The sequence below is a fragment of the Pavona decussata genome, unplaced genomic scaffold (assembly GCF_977016875.1).
Source record: "Pavona decussata unplaced genomic scaffold, jaPavDecu1.1 SCAFFOLD_216, whole genome shotgun sequence".
Lineage (NCBI taxonomy): Eukaryota > Metazoa > Cnidaria > Anthozoa > Scleractinia > Agariciidae > Pavona > Pavona decussata.
Window position 1 is genome coordinate 313785 of NW_028145621.1, and position 12704 is coordinate 326488.

The 12704-nt window shown below is 37.3% G+C and overlaps 1 pseudogene; it reads left to right on the plus strand.

Annotated features, from left to right (window-relative positions):
* Positions 1–8413: 8413 nt before the first annotated feature.
* On the plus strand, positions 8414–10392 carry LOC146459793 (uncharacterized; annotated as a pseudogene).
* Positions 10393–12704: the final 2312 nt, after the last annotated feature.

Below are 12704 nucleotides of genomic sequence, written 5' to 3' on the forward strand. Positions count from 1 at the left end.
GGACAGTGGTTTGCTGATCAATTTTGAAAATGTATTAGTTCATCTTTGTAGCTTAGGTCAATTTTCGTTTGAGTTTTCAAAAAGGAAAACAAACCTTTGTGAAATGATAAAGCGAAAGAAAAACTTCTACGGAATACTCGACAATTTAAGAAAATGGACTGTGAGAGTTTACATTAAGGAAATCACACTTCAAGCACAGATATGTACTGCACTGAGTGGTTTTCTCCCTCCCTAAAGACCAAAACAACGTACATCTCATACCTTTTTTAATTGTTCTTCTTCTTTTAAACAGACATATGAGAAGAAAAAACAAATAATGGATGTAAGTATGAATGTGCTCAGTGTAAAATTGTTTAATTATTGGTTCTTGTGATTGCACTTGGAAAGGCAATACATGTACATCCACGGGAAAATTAGATACCTATTGCAAAAGTTAAAGGGGAACTATCACGAATATTTTCTGTCATTTTAAAACCCAAAAATGTTTGTCTGACAACAGAAAATAAAAATAATTGTCTCGTTTTGTTATAAATTATCACCCCATTGCAATAAAACTGTCGATTAGTGCCCCTGGCCAGAGAAAGAGTTGGTCGGTATGGATTGAAACTTGAAAAATATTAGGCTAATGTTTTTCAAGTTTTCGCATTTTTGTTTTCAAAAATTCGCTAAAACAGAGTACGAGTTGTTCCTGTCAAGAATTGGGTTGATTTCTTTACTTTCGTTGTTCTAGAATTATTTTGTAGCAAAGTGAAGTTCTTATTTCACCATTTTCAACAAAAGAGGTCTAAAACCTCATGATACTTCTCCTTTAAATACTAATTTTTAAACTGAGCTTAAATTATTTCTTCCTCTAATCACTCCCACCCTCCTTCTCTTACTTTCTTAGCTCATCTCCCTTTTGCACTCTTGTTCTCTCCTTCCCTCTCTCCTTCCTCCAGCCCCTTCCCTAGTTTTTTCATTTGCCCCTGCTCTTTTTCCCACCCACCCTCCCTGCTCTCTTCTTTTTTTCTCATCACTTCATAGATCTTCCTTCCCTCTCTCTCTTATGGCTGTGCTCCCCTGTCCCCATTCTCCCTTCCTTCCTTCCTTCCTTCTTCTATCTGTAACTTACCCTGAGCCCTTTTCCCTATCTCACTCCCTCCTGCCTTTCTAAAGTTTCTCTTTCTCTTGCCTCTCCCTCCTGCCTTTCTTCAGTTTCTCTCTCTCTATAGCTCCTCTCCTTTCATGTCAGCGTTTCTGAATGTATTGCCCCAACCAGATAATTTGTTTGATATCTTTTCAGTGTCGATGCTAATCCAGGGCTTAAGATTTATCATTTTAAGTCTGTTTTGAGGGTGCATTTTGAAAGTTGAAAATTAAGAGTAATGAAGTGGAAATATGCAAGTTGCACGTCAACATAAATATGTCACATACAATGTAAATCCAATAATCACAGTCTAAATGTACTTTGTCACATATATGTGTTACTTAATTCTCACATGTCAAGCTAAGGGTGCATATATTATTTCATTAAATCAGCAGAAGTTCCTTAGTTTCAAAACAATTTCACAAATAGAAACAATGATCTTAATTTCTTATACACCACTGTTACTCATGCCAAGCGGGCCACTGCAGCGTGACCTTTATTGTAAAACCAAACTAAAAAACTGTTTCAACTTACAAGCAATAAAAATGGAAAAAATAGCAAAAATACAAGGCTTGTACATTGACTTCGCAAGTTACAAACTGAATTCTAAGGGTGGGTGGGTGGGAGGGTCAGTATATGGCGGATGCAACAAAGGCAACTGCCAACCTTAAGTTCACATGACCTACTTGTATGACCTACATGTAGTAGCCTCGATCAGGGATATGTGAGAAAAAGATTTTCTACCTATTTTGTTCCACTCAGCCCCTTACCATCTAACCGGTATCCTTTTCTTTTGGTTGGAAAAATATGTTTTTTTAATACCTTTTAACTCATAGATATGCAAAGCATACCGGTAGAAATCACTTATTGGAGGGTTCCTATGCAAATGTGTTGCTTACTAACTCACTTACTTGATATGATCATTACTTATGTGCAAAGTGGCATTAGCTTGATTAATAAGCCATGCAATCACTTGGTAGATACTATTTCAAGCAAATCACAACACAGGTTATTAAATAGACTTGCATTATTTGTTTTGACAGTTTGGACAGTGGTTTGCTGATCAATTTTGAAAATGTATTAGTTCATCTTTGTAGCTTAGGTCAATTTTCGTTTGAGTTTTGAAAAAGGAAAACGAACCTTTGTGAAATGGTAAAGCGAAAGAAAAACTTCTAAGGAATATTCGACAATTCAAAAAATGGACTTTGAGAGTTTACATTAAGGAAATCACACTTCAAGGACAGATATGTACTGCATGTACTGCACTGAGTGGTTTTCTCCCTCCTAAAAGATTAAAACAACGTAAGTCTCATACTTTTTTTAATTGTTCTTCTTCTTTTTAACAGGAATATGAGAAGATAAAACAAATAATGGATGTAAGTATGAATGTGCTCAGTGTAAAATTGTATAATTATTGGTTCTTGTGATTGCACTTGGAAAGTCAATACATGTACATCCACGGGAAAATTAGATACCTCTTGCAAAAGTTAAATGCTAATATTTGAACTGAGTTTCTTTTTCTTCCTCTAATCACTCCCACCCTCCTTCTCTTACTTTCTTAGTTCATCTCCCTTTTGCACTCTTGTTCTCTCCTTCCCTCTATCCTTCCTCTAGCCCCTTCCCTAGTGTTTTCATTTGGCCTATGCTTTTTTTCCTTCCCATTCTCTCTGCTCTCCTCTTTGTTTCTCATCACTTCATAGATCTTCCTTCCCTCCCTCTCTTATGGCTGTGCTCCCCTTTCCCCATTCTCCCTTCCTTCCTTCCTTCTTCTATCTGTCACTTACCCGGAGCCCTTTTCCCTGTCTCACTCCCTCCTGCCTTTCTAAAGTTTCTCTTTCTCTTGCCTCTCCTTCCTGCCTTTCTAAAGTTTCTTTTTCTCTTACCTCCGCTTCCTGCCTATCTAAAGTTTCTCTTTCTCTTGCCTCTCCTTCCTGCCTTTCTTCAGTTTCTCTCTCTCTAGCTCCTCTCCACTCATCTCAGCGTTTCTGAATGTATTGCCTCACCCAGATAATTTGTTTGATATCTTTTCAGTGTCGATGCTAATCCAGGGCTTAAGGTTTATCATTTTAAGTCTGTTTTGAGGGTGCATTTTGAAAGTTGAAAATTAAGAGTAATCAAGTAGAAATATGCAAGTTGCACATCAACATAGATATGTCAGATACAATGTAAATCCAATAATCACAGTCTAAATGTACTCTGTCACATATATGTGTTACTTAATTCTCACATGTCAAGCTAAGGGTGCATATATTATTTCATTAAATCAGCAGAAGTTCCTTATTTTCAAAACAATTTCACAAATAGAAAAAATGATCTTAATTTCTTACACACCACTGGTACTCATGCCAAGCGGGCCGCTGCAGCCTGACCTTTATTGTAAAACCAAACCAAAAAACTGTTTCAACTTACAAGCAATAAAAATGGGAGAAAACTAACAAAAATACAAGGCTTGAACATTGACTTCTTAAGTTAAAAACTGAATTCTAAGGGTGGGTGGGTGGGAAGGTCAGTATATGGCGGATGCATGAAAGGCAACTGCCAACCTTAAGTTCAAATGACCTATGACCTTGTAGCCTAGATCAGGGGTATGTGAGAAAAACATTTTCTACCTATTTTGTTCCACTCAGCCCCTTACCATCTAACCGGTTGCCTTTTCTTTTGGTTGGGAGAATATGTTTTTTGTAATACCTTTTAGCTCATAGATATGCAAAGCATACTGGTAGAAATCGCTTACTGAAGGGTTCCTATGCAAATTTGTTGCTTACTAACTCACTCACTTGATATGATCATTACTTATGTGCAAAGTGGCATTAGCTTTATCAAAAAGCCATGCAATCAGTTGGTAGATACTATTTCAAGCAAATCACAACACAGGTTATTAAATAGACTTGCATTATTTGTTTTGACAGTTTGGACAGTGGTTTGCTGATCAATTTTGAAAATGTATTAGTTCATCTTTGTAGCTTAGGTCAATTTTCGTTTGAGTTTTGAAAAAGGACAACAAACCTTTATGAAATGGTAAAGCGAAAGAAAAACTTCTAAGGAATATTCGACAACTTAAAAAATGGACTGTGAGAGTTTACATTAAGGAAATCACACTTCAAGGACACAGATGTACTGCACTGAGTGGTTTTCTTCCTCCTAAGAGACCAAAACAACGTACATCTCATACTTTTTTTAATTGTTGTTCGTCTTTTGCACAGGCATATGAGAAGATAAAACAAATAATGGATGTAAGTATGAATGTGCTCAGTGTAAAATTGTTGAATTATTGGTTCTTGTGAATGAACTTGGAAAGTCAATACATGTATATCCACGGGAAAATTAGATACCTATTGCAAAAGTTAAATACTAATTTTTGAACTGAGTTTTGTTTTCTTCCTCTAATCACTCCCACCCTCCTTCTCTTACTTTCTTACTTCATCTCCCTTTTGCACTCTTGTACTCTTCTTCCTTCTCTCCTTCCTCCAGCCCCTTCCCTTGTTTTTTTATTGCCCCCTGCTCTTTTTCCCACCCACACTCCCTCCTTCCCTCTTTGTTTCTCATCACTTCATAGATCTTCCTTCCCTCCCTCCCATCTGGCTGTGTTCCCCTTTCCCGATTCTCCCTTCCTTCCTTCCTTCTTTAATCTGTCACTTTCCTTGAGCCCTTTTCCCTGTCTCACTCCCTCCTATCTTTCTAAAGTTTCTCATTTTCTTGCCTCTTCCTCCTGCTTTTCTTCAGTTTCTCTCTCTCTAGCTTTTCTCCTCTCATGTTAGCGTTTCTGAATGTATTGCCCCACCCAGATAATTTGTTTGAAATCTTGTCAGTGTCGATTCTAATTCAGGGCTTAAGGTTTATCATTTTAAGTCTGTTTTGAGGGTGCATTTTGAAAGTTGAAAATTAAGAGTAATCAAGTAGAAATATGCAAGTTGCACGTCAACATAAATATGTCAAATACAATGTAAATCCAATAATCACAGTCTAAATGTACTCTGTCACATATATGTGTTACATAATTCTCACATCTCAAGCTAAGGGTACATAAATTATTTCATTAAATCACCAGAAGTTCCTTATTTTCAAAACAATTTCACAAATAGAAAAAATAATCTTAATTTCTCACACACCACTGGTACTCATGCCAAGCGGGCCGCTTCAGCCTGACCTTTATTTTAAAACCAAACCAAAAAACTGTTTCAACTTACAAGCAATAAAAATGGAAAAACTAGCAAAAATACAAGGCGTGTACATTGACTTCATAAGTTACAAACTGAATTCTAAGGGTGGGTGGGTGGGAGGGTCAGTATATGGCGGATGCAACAAAGGCAACTGCCAACCTTAAGTTTACATGACCTACATGTATGACCTACATGTAGTAGCCTCGATCAGGGATATGTGAGAAAAACATTTTCTACCTATTTTGTTCCACTCAGCCCCTTACCATCTAACCGGTATCCTTTTCTTTTGGTTGGCAGAATATGTTTTTTGTAATACCTTTTAACTCATAGATATGCAAAGCATACCGGTAGAAATCACTTATTGGAGGGTTCCTATGCAAATTTGTTGCTTAATAACTCACTCACTTGATATGATCATTACCTATTTCCAAGTTGCATTAGCTTTATTAATAAGCCATGCAATCACTTGGTAGATACTATTTCAAGCAAATCACAACACAGGTTATTAAATAGACTTGCATTATTTGTTTTGACAGTTTGGACAGTGGTTTGCTGATCAATTTTGAAAATGTATTAGTTCATCTTTGTAGCTTAGGTCAATTTTCGTTTGAGTTTTGAAAAAGGAAAACGAACCTTTGTGAAATGGTAAAGCGAAAGAAAAACTTCTAAGGAATATTCGACAATTCAAAAAATGGACTCTGAGAGTTTACATTAAGGAAATCACACTTCAAGGACAGATATGTACTGCACTGAGTGGTTTTCTCCCTCCTAAAAGATTAAAACAACGTAAGTCTCATACTTTTTTTAATTGTTCTTCTTCTTTTGCACAGGCATATGAGAAGATAAAACAAATAATGGATGTAAGTATGAATGTGCTCAGTGTAAAATTGTTAATTATTGGTTCTTGTGATTGCACTTGGAAAGTCAATACATGTACATCCACGGGAAAATTAGATACCTATTGCAAAAGTTAAATACTAATTTTTGAACTTAGCTTAAATTATTTCTTCCTCTAATCACTCCCACCCTCCTTCTCTTACTTTCTTAGCTCATCTTCCTTTTGCACTCTTGTTCTCTCCTTTCCTCTCTCCTTCCTCCAGCCCCTTCCCTAGTTTTTTCATTGCCCCCAGCTCTTTTTCGCAGCCACCCTCCTTGCTCTTTTCTTTGTTTCTCATCACTTCATAGATCTTCCTTTCCTCCCTCCCATATGGCTGTTCTCCCCTTTCCCCATTCTCCCTTTCTTCCTTCCTTCTTCTCACTTACCCTGAGCCCTTTTCCCTGTCTCACTCCATCCTGCCTTTCTAAAGTTTCTCTCTCTCTAGCTCCTCTCCTCTCATGTCAGCGTTTCTGAATGTATTGCCCCACTCAGATAATTTGTTTGAAATCTTGTCAGTGTCGATTCTAATTCAGGGCTTAAGGTTTATCATTTTAAGTCTGTTTTGAGGGTGCATTTTGAAAGTTGAAAATTAAGAGTAATCAAGTAGAAATATGCAAGTTGCACGTCAACATAAATATGTCACATACAATGTAAATCCAATAATCACAGTCTAAATGTACTCTGTCAAATATCTGTGTTACTTAATTCTCACATCTTAAGCTGTGGGTGTATATATTAGTTAATTGAATCACCAGAACTTTATTTTTAAAACAATTTCACTAATACTAAATGTCATCTTAAGGTGACTCGACCCAGTTTTTCAGAGGCCATACCAATATTTTTTCAATCGCCTTTAAAGTGTTTTATTCCTTGTTTGATCACCATAAAATTTTCACCAGTAATTGGCGTTGGTTTGAAATTTGTAAAAATGTAGTTTTAAGTAAAATCGATATTACTATGACAACAATAAACAAACAAAATGGAAATTGATAAAAGCCGAATTTTGCGCAATCTAGACCCGCTACTAAAAATCCAACACTAGGATGTTACAGTTTGGTGATTAGCAAATAACCTCCGCGAGAAGTAAAAAATTCTGTATGTTTGAATTCAAATAAAACGTAAATATATTTCAAACCTCGTATTTTCAATAAATGATAAATTATAAGTGATAAATTATTTAATAAAAAAGTTTAAAATAACTTAAGTTAATCTTGAGTAGCTTCAGAATGTTGCTTAATATCATATTTCGATGCTAGGAAAGTTTGGTGTATTTTTATTCTTGCGATCTTAAAAAACCAACCTGCTTTCTCAACACCTGTCTAAGCGCAACTATATTCTAAATCTTGACTTTTAGCGCTTTTTTGTATATCTCTGAAACTACTCGAACGAATTCTTTTAAAATCAAATGCCATAATCTTCATGATGTGTGTAATAATGTCTGAAACTTTCATTAAGATTGATTCACTTTAACATTTTGAAATTTCAAGACGAGCCTAGCCTACGAGCCGGCCAAAAATCTGCGTTACAAATTCACTGTTTTGACGTTATGCTAATGTTTTCTAATCAATACGCGCGGTACATACCTCCATGACCAGTACATTTCAGCGTGACAGAATATTTCGTAAAAAATTAAGCCGCATCTTTTTCTTCTTCGGTTGGTGTTTTCAAAATGCCTGCGGTAAGAAAGTATTTGTAAAGGAAAAGGCAACAGTTTGCCAGAAATATTGCTAGTCGTCATGATAAGTTTGTTGAAGAAAAAAACAGGAAGGTGACATCAGGAGAAACAAAAAGTTATCAAATGCTGGAATACAGAAGAAGGTGCTTACGAGCCCTCAGAGCTAAGCGTTGGAAGAAAGCCGGGCCAAGAAGCTCACAACAACCATCGAACCAAGAGAGCATGGAACTTTGCTCTGCACGTTCTCAAACTTACCAGAATTAGACGAAAATTACATCGTTAATCTAAAATTATTAGGTGAAGGATTGAGGCAGTGCCAAAAGTGCCATGCTGGACCATTGTCACTCGACGACATATGCAAGACACCCATGCGTATAGGACTTGGTGTGGTTTTGCATGTTAAGTGCAAGGATTGCAAAGAAGAGAACAAGATCAAGCCATACCATTCTCACAGAACGGGGAGACGAGGCCCTTAAACAGTCACATTGAATTCAAGGGCAGCATTGGCAATGATTCACACTGGTCAGGAGCACAGTCACCTGAAAGCCGATTTATCTATATTTGGGGTTGGCGCAATGACCAGTGCGACATTCAAGGCAAGGGAGCGTGAAGTGGGATCAGCCATTGAGAGTGTCTGTCAGGAAAGCTGCGCATGTTACAAGGCGAAGGAGAAGGCAGAATACAGCAATGGGGACGCACTTATATCAGTGGCATATGACGGGGCGTGGCAGAAGCGCGGAAAGGCACGAGATTCGATAACAGGGTTTGGGACAGTGATTGGAGAGTCCACCGGAAAAGTTCTTGACTATGGCGTCAGATCTACACGTTGCCGCAAATGTGAGATTTCTGGTGAATCAAACGCAGTGTCGCATAACTGCAGAAAAAATCACAGCGGCTCTTCAAAGTCTATGGAGCCTGAAATAGCGGTGGCATGCTTCAACAATGCTACAAATCATGGTCTTAAGTATTCTTCTTACACCAGTGACGAAGACGCAACAACGGAAAGTCATGTCAAATGTCGAGTTAATTTCGAGACGGCGAAGAAAACGGACAAAAACCATGCAACCAGGACACTGGGAAGTCGGTTGTACAGTGCACAAAAGACTGTTAAGGGTCTCACTTCCGTAATTATTAATTATTTTCTAAAGTTGTTTGCATATTGCATTTCAACTAAACAAGGAGAACCAAAGAACATAAAGCAAGGGCTAAACTCCTTGGTGTGCCACGCATTTGGCGATCATTGCAAATGTGACGTAAGCTGGTGTGGCGCTCTCAAAGATCCGTCCAACTACAAGTTTAAAGATTTGCCAGGAGGGAAGCCGTTGTCAGATGAAAACCTTCGAGCTGCAATAGAAAGTGCGGTAAAACCATTTCAAACAGACGAATGGTGTGAAAAGCTTGCGAATTGTGGCTCAAGCCAGGCAAATGAATGTATTAATGGAATCGTACGAACTAAGGCTCCCAAAATAAGACACTACGGAAGTTCAGAGAGCCTAAATTTCTGTGTGGCGTCAGGGGTGTGTCATTTCAATGAGGGCTATGGATATCTGACCGAGACCACGAAAGCCCTTGGATTAGAAGAGTCAAAGGTAACCTCAGTGTTTGTATCAAGGCAATCGAAAAAGCGGAAAAGGGAACAAGAACGTAAAAAGGAACCCGGGGTGAAGAGAAGGAGGAAGGAACTGAAGAAAATGAAGATTAGAAAGAAGGAACGACTAGAAGGAAACGAGGGAAGCACGTATGGAACTGGTATTGGAGTAACTGAAGAGGGAAAGACTGTAACGAAAGGGATTATCGATGGGTTACAGAAAAGTATGTCGCAACAGGAGATAGACGAGATATGCGGTAACCTTGATATTGAATCCTCGTCAAGAGATTCTAAGACAGTTGAAAAAGACGGCGTGTTCTTCTATTTTTCCGTCGACCTGGAGACGACAAGCTTGAAACGCGACAGTGAAAAATAATACAAATCGCTTGTGTTTCTGTTGCAGATAATCATTCTTCTTTCAGTACCTACGCTGTTCACGACAATAACGTATCGGCTCATGCAACAAAAGTGAATAAACTGTCCACTACTTACTCTGGTGGAAAGAAGGTGCTTCTTAAAGGCAACGTCGTAGTTTCTGACATTTCCAAAGAACAAGCCGTTCATAATTTTGTTACATTTTTAGAACAAATAAAGAAGGCTTCGAGTGGCTCCACAATGGTGCTCATTGCCCACAACGGGGATGGTTTTGACTTCCCAGTTTTAGTTAATTCGTTGGCAAAGCATTCCCTTCTTCAGAGGTTAGAAGATCTAGGAGTTCTTTTCTTAGACAGTTTGAAAATCCTTGCGAGTTTCAATGAGTTAAAAGGAAAAGGCAAAGAAAGCCGAAGCTTGAGTCTTCCGAGTTTGTATAATAGCCTCTTCGCTACAGACTTTGATGCGCATGATGCGCTTGGGGATTGTAAGGCCTTGTCAGAGGTTTTGTTAGCTGTGATTCCTGGTGAGCATTTCGTGAAATATGGCAATCTACGTACCGTGGAAGAGGTGAAAAATGACATTTCCAAATGATCTGTCATACGCAGGACAGTAATTTCCCTTCAAGATCTGCCTGTCTCTAAGGGAATAAAAGAAAAGTTGGCAAAGGCAGGAATTGGTCTTCAGCAACTCAATGAAGTATTTGCTAAACATGGAACAAGAGAACTTTTGAGTCTTTTGGCAATTCCACGAAATGGATTAAAGGCTCCACGTGTAACAAAGAACAAAAACATCCTCACAAGAATAATCAATTTCTTTGAGAACAGACGTCAAGAAGAGCCTTACTAGTAACTGTTTCCTTTTTTTGTTTCGTTTCCTTTGCATGTAGTTTTAGAGGAACGTCAAGCAGCGGGTGAAAAATTGAGAAGTTAAAAGCGAAAATGTTATCATTTAATGAGATGCAATAAAATTCTCACTAAAATGTACTGGTCATGGAGGTATGTACCGCGCGCATTAATTAGAAAACATTAGCATAACGTCAAAACAGTGAATTTGTAACGCAGATTTTTGGCCGGCTCGTAGGCTAGGTTCGTCTTGAAATTTTAAAATGCTAAAGTGAATCAATCTTAATGAAAGTTTCAGACATTATTACACACATCATGAAGATTATGGCATTTGATTTTAAAAGAATTCGTTCGAGTAGTTTCAGAGATATACAAAAAAGCGCTAAAAGTCAAGATTTAGAATATAAATGCGCTTAGACAGGTGTTGACAAAGCAGGTTGGTTTTTTAAGATCGCAAGAATGAAAATACACCAAACTTTCCTAGCATCGAAATATGATATTAAGCAACATTCTGAAGCTACTTAAGATTAACTTAAGTTATTTGAAACTTTTTTATTAAATAATTTATCACGGCTATTGAAAATACGAGGTTTGAAATATATTTGCGTTTTATTTGAATTCAAACATACAGAATTTTTTACTTCTCGCGGAGGTTATTTGCTAATCACCAAACTGTAACATCCTAGTGTTGGATTTTTAGTAGCGGGTCTAGATTGCGCAAAATTCGGCTTTTATCAATTTCCATTTTGTTTGTTTATTGTTGTCATAGTAATATCGATTTTACTTAAAACTACATTTTTACAAATTTCAATCCAACGCCAATTACTGGTGAAAATTTTATGGTGATCGGACAAGGAATAAAACACTTTAAAGGCGATTGAAAAAATATCGGTATGGCCTCTGAAAGACTTGGTCGAGTCACCTTAATTTCTCACACACCACTGGTATTCATGCCAAGCTGGCCGCTGCAGCCTGACCTTTATTTGTAAAACCAAACCAAAAAAACTGTTTCAACTTACAAGCAATAAAAATGGAAAAACTAGCAAAAATACAAGGCTTGTACATTGACTTCATAAGTTACAAACTGATTTCTAAGGGTGGGTGGGTGGGAAGGTCAGTATATGGTGGATGCAACAAAGGCAACTGCCAACCTTAAGGTCACATGACCTACATGTATGACCTACATGTAGTAGCCTCGATCAGGGATATGTGAGAAAAACATTTTCTACCTATTTTGTTCCACTCAGCCCCTTACCATCTAACCGGTATCCTTTTCTTTTTGTTGGGAGAATATGTTTTTGGTAATACCTTTTAACTCATAGATATGCAAAGCATACCGGTAGAAATCACTTATTGGAGGGTTCCTATGCAAATTTGCTGCTTACTAACTCACTTACTTGATATAATCATTACTTATGTGCAAAGTGGCATTAGCTTGATTAATAAGCCATGCAATCACTTGGTAGATACTATTTCAAGCAAATCGCAACACAGGTTATTAAATAGACTTGCATTTAATTTTTTTTGATGGACAGTGGTTTGCTGATCAATTTTTAAAGTGTATTAGTTCATCTTTGGAGGTAAGGTCAATTTTCGTTCGACTTTTAAAAGAGGAAAACAAACCTTTATGAAATGGTAAAGCGAAAGAAAAACTTCTAAGGAATACTCGACAGTTTAAAAAATGGACTCTTAGAGTTTACACGTAGGAAATCACACTTCAAGGACAGAGGTGTACTTTCTCGGAAATGTAAGAGCACTCCTTGGAAAATTTTCCATAAAAAAGCTACAGGTTTGATTTAGAATTTGCACTGAAATAACGTTCTAATTGACTGATTCCTCATATCAACAATTTTTACGAAACTTTTGTAAAAATGTGTGCTGGTCACGGGCCAGTAAATTTACTTCAAAATTGCCTTGCAATAATTGTTATTGCAAATCGCTTACCTGCATTGCGCACCTCAAAGTAAAAATTGTATGCATTCTCTTTTCAGTCTTATCTGAATAAATTTTTCATTTAAGAACGTTTTTTGTCTGTATTTCTCAGTGTTTTTATAACTAAGC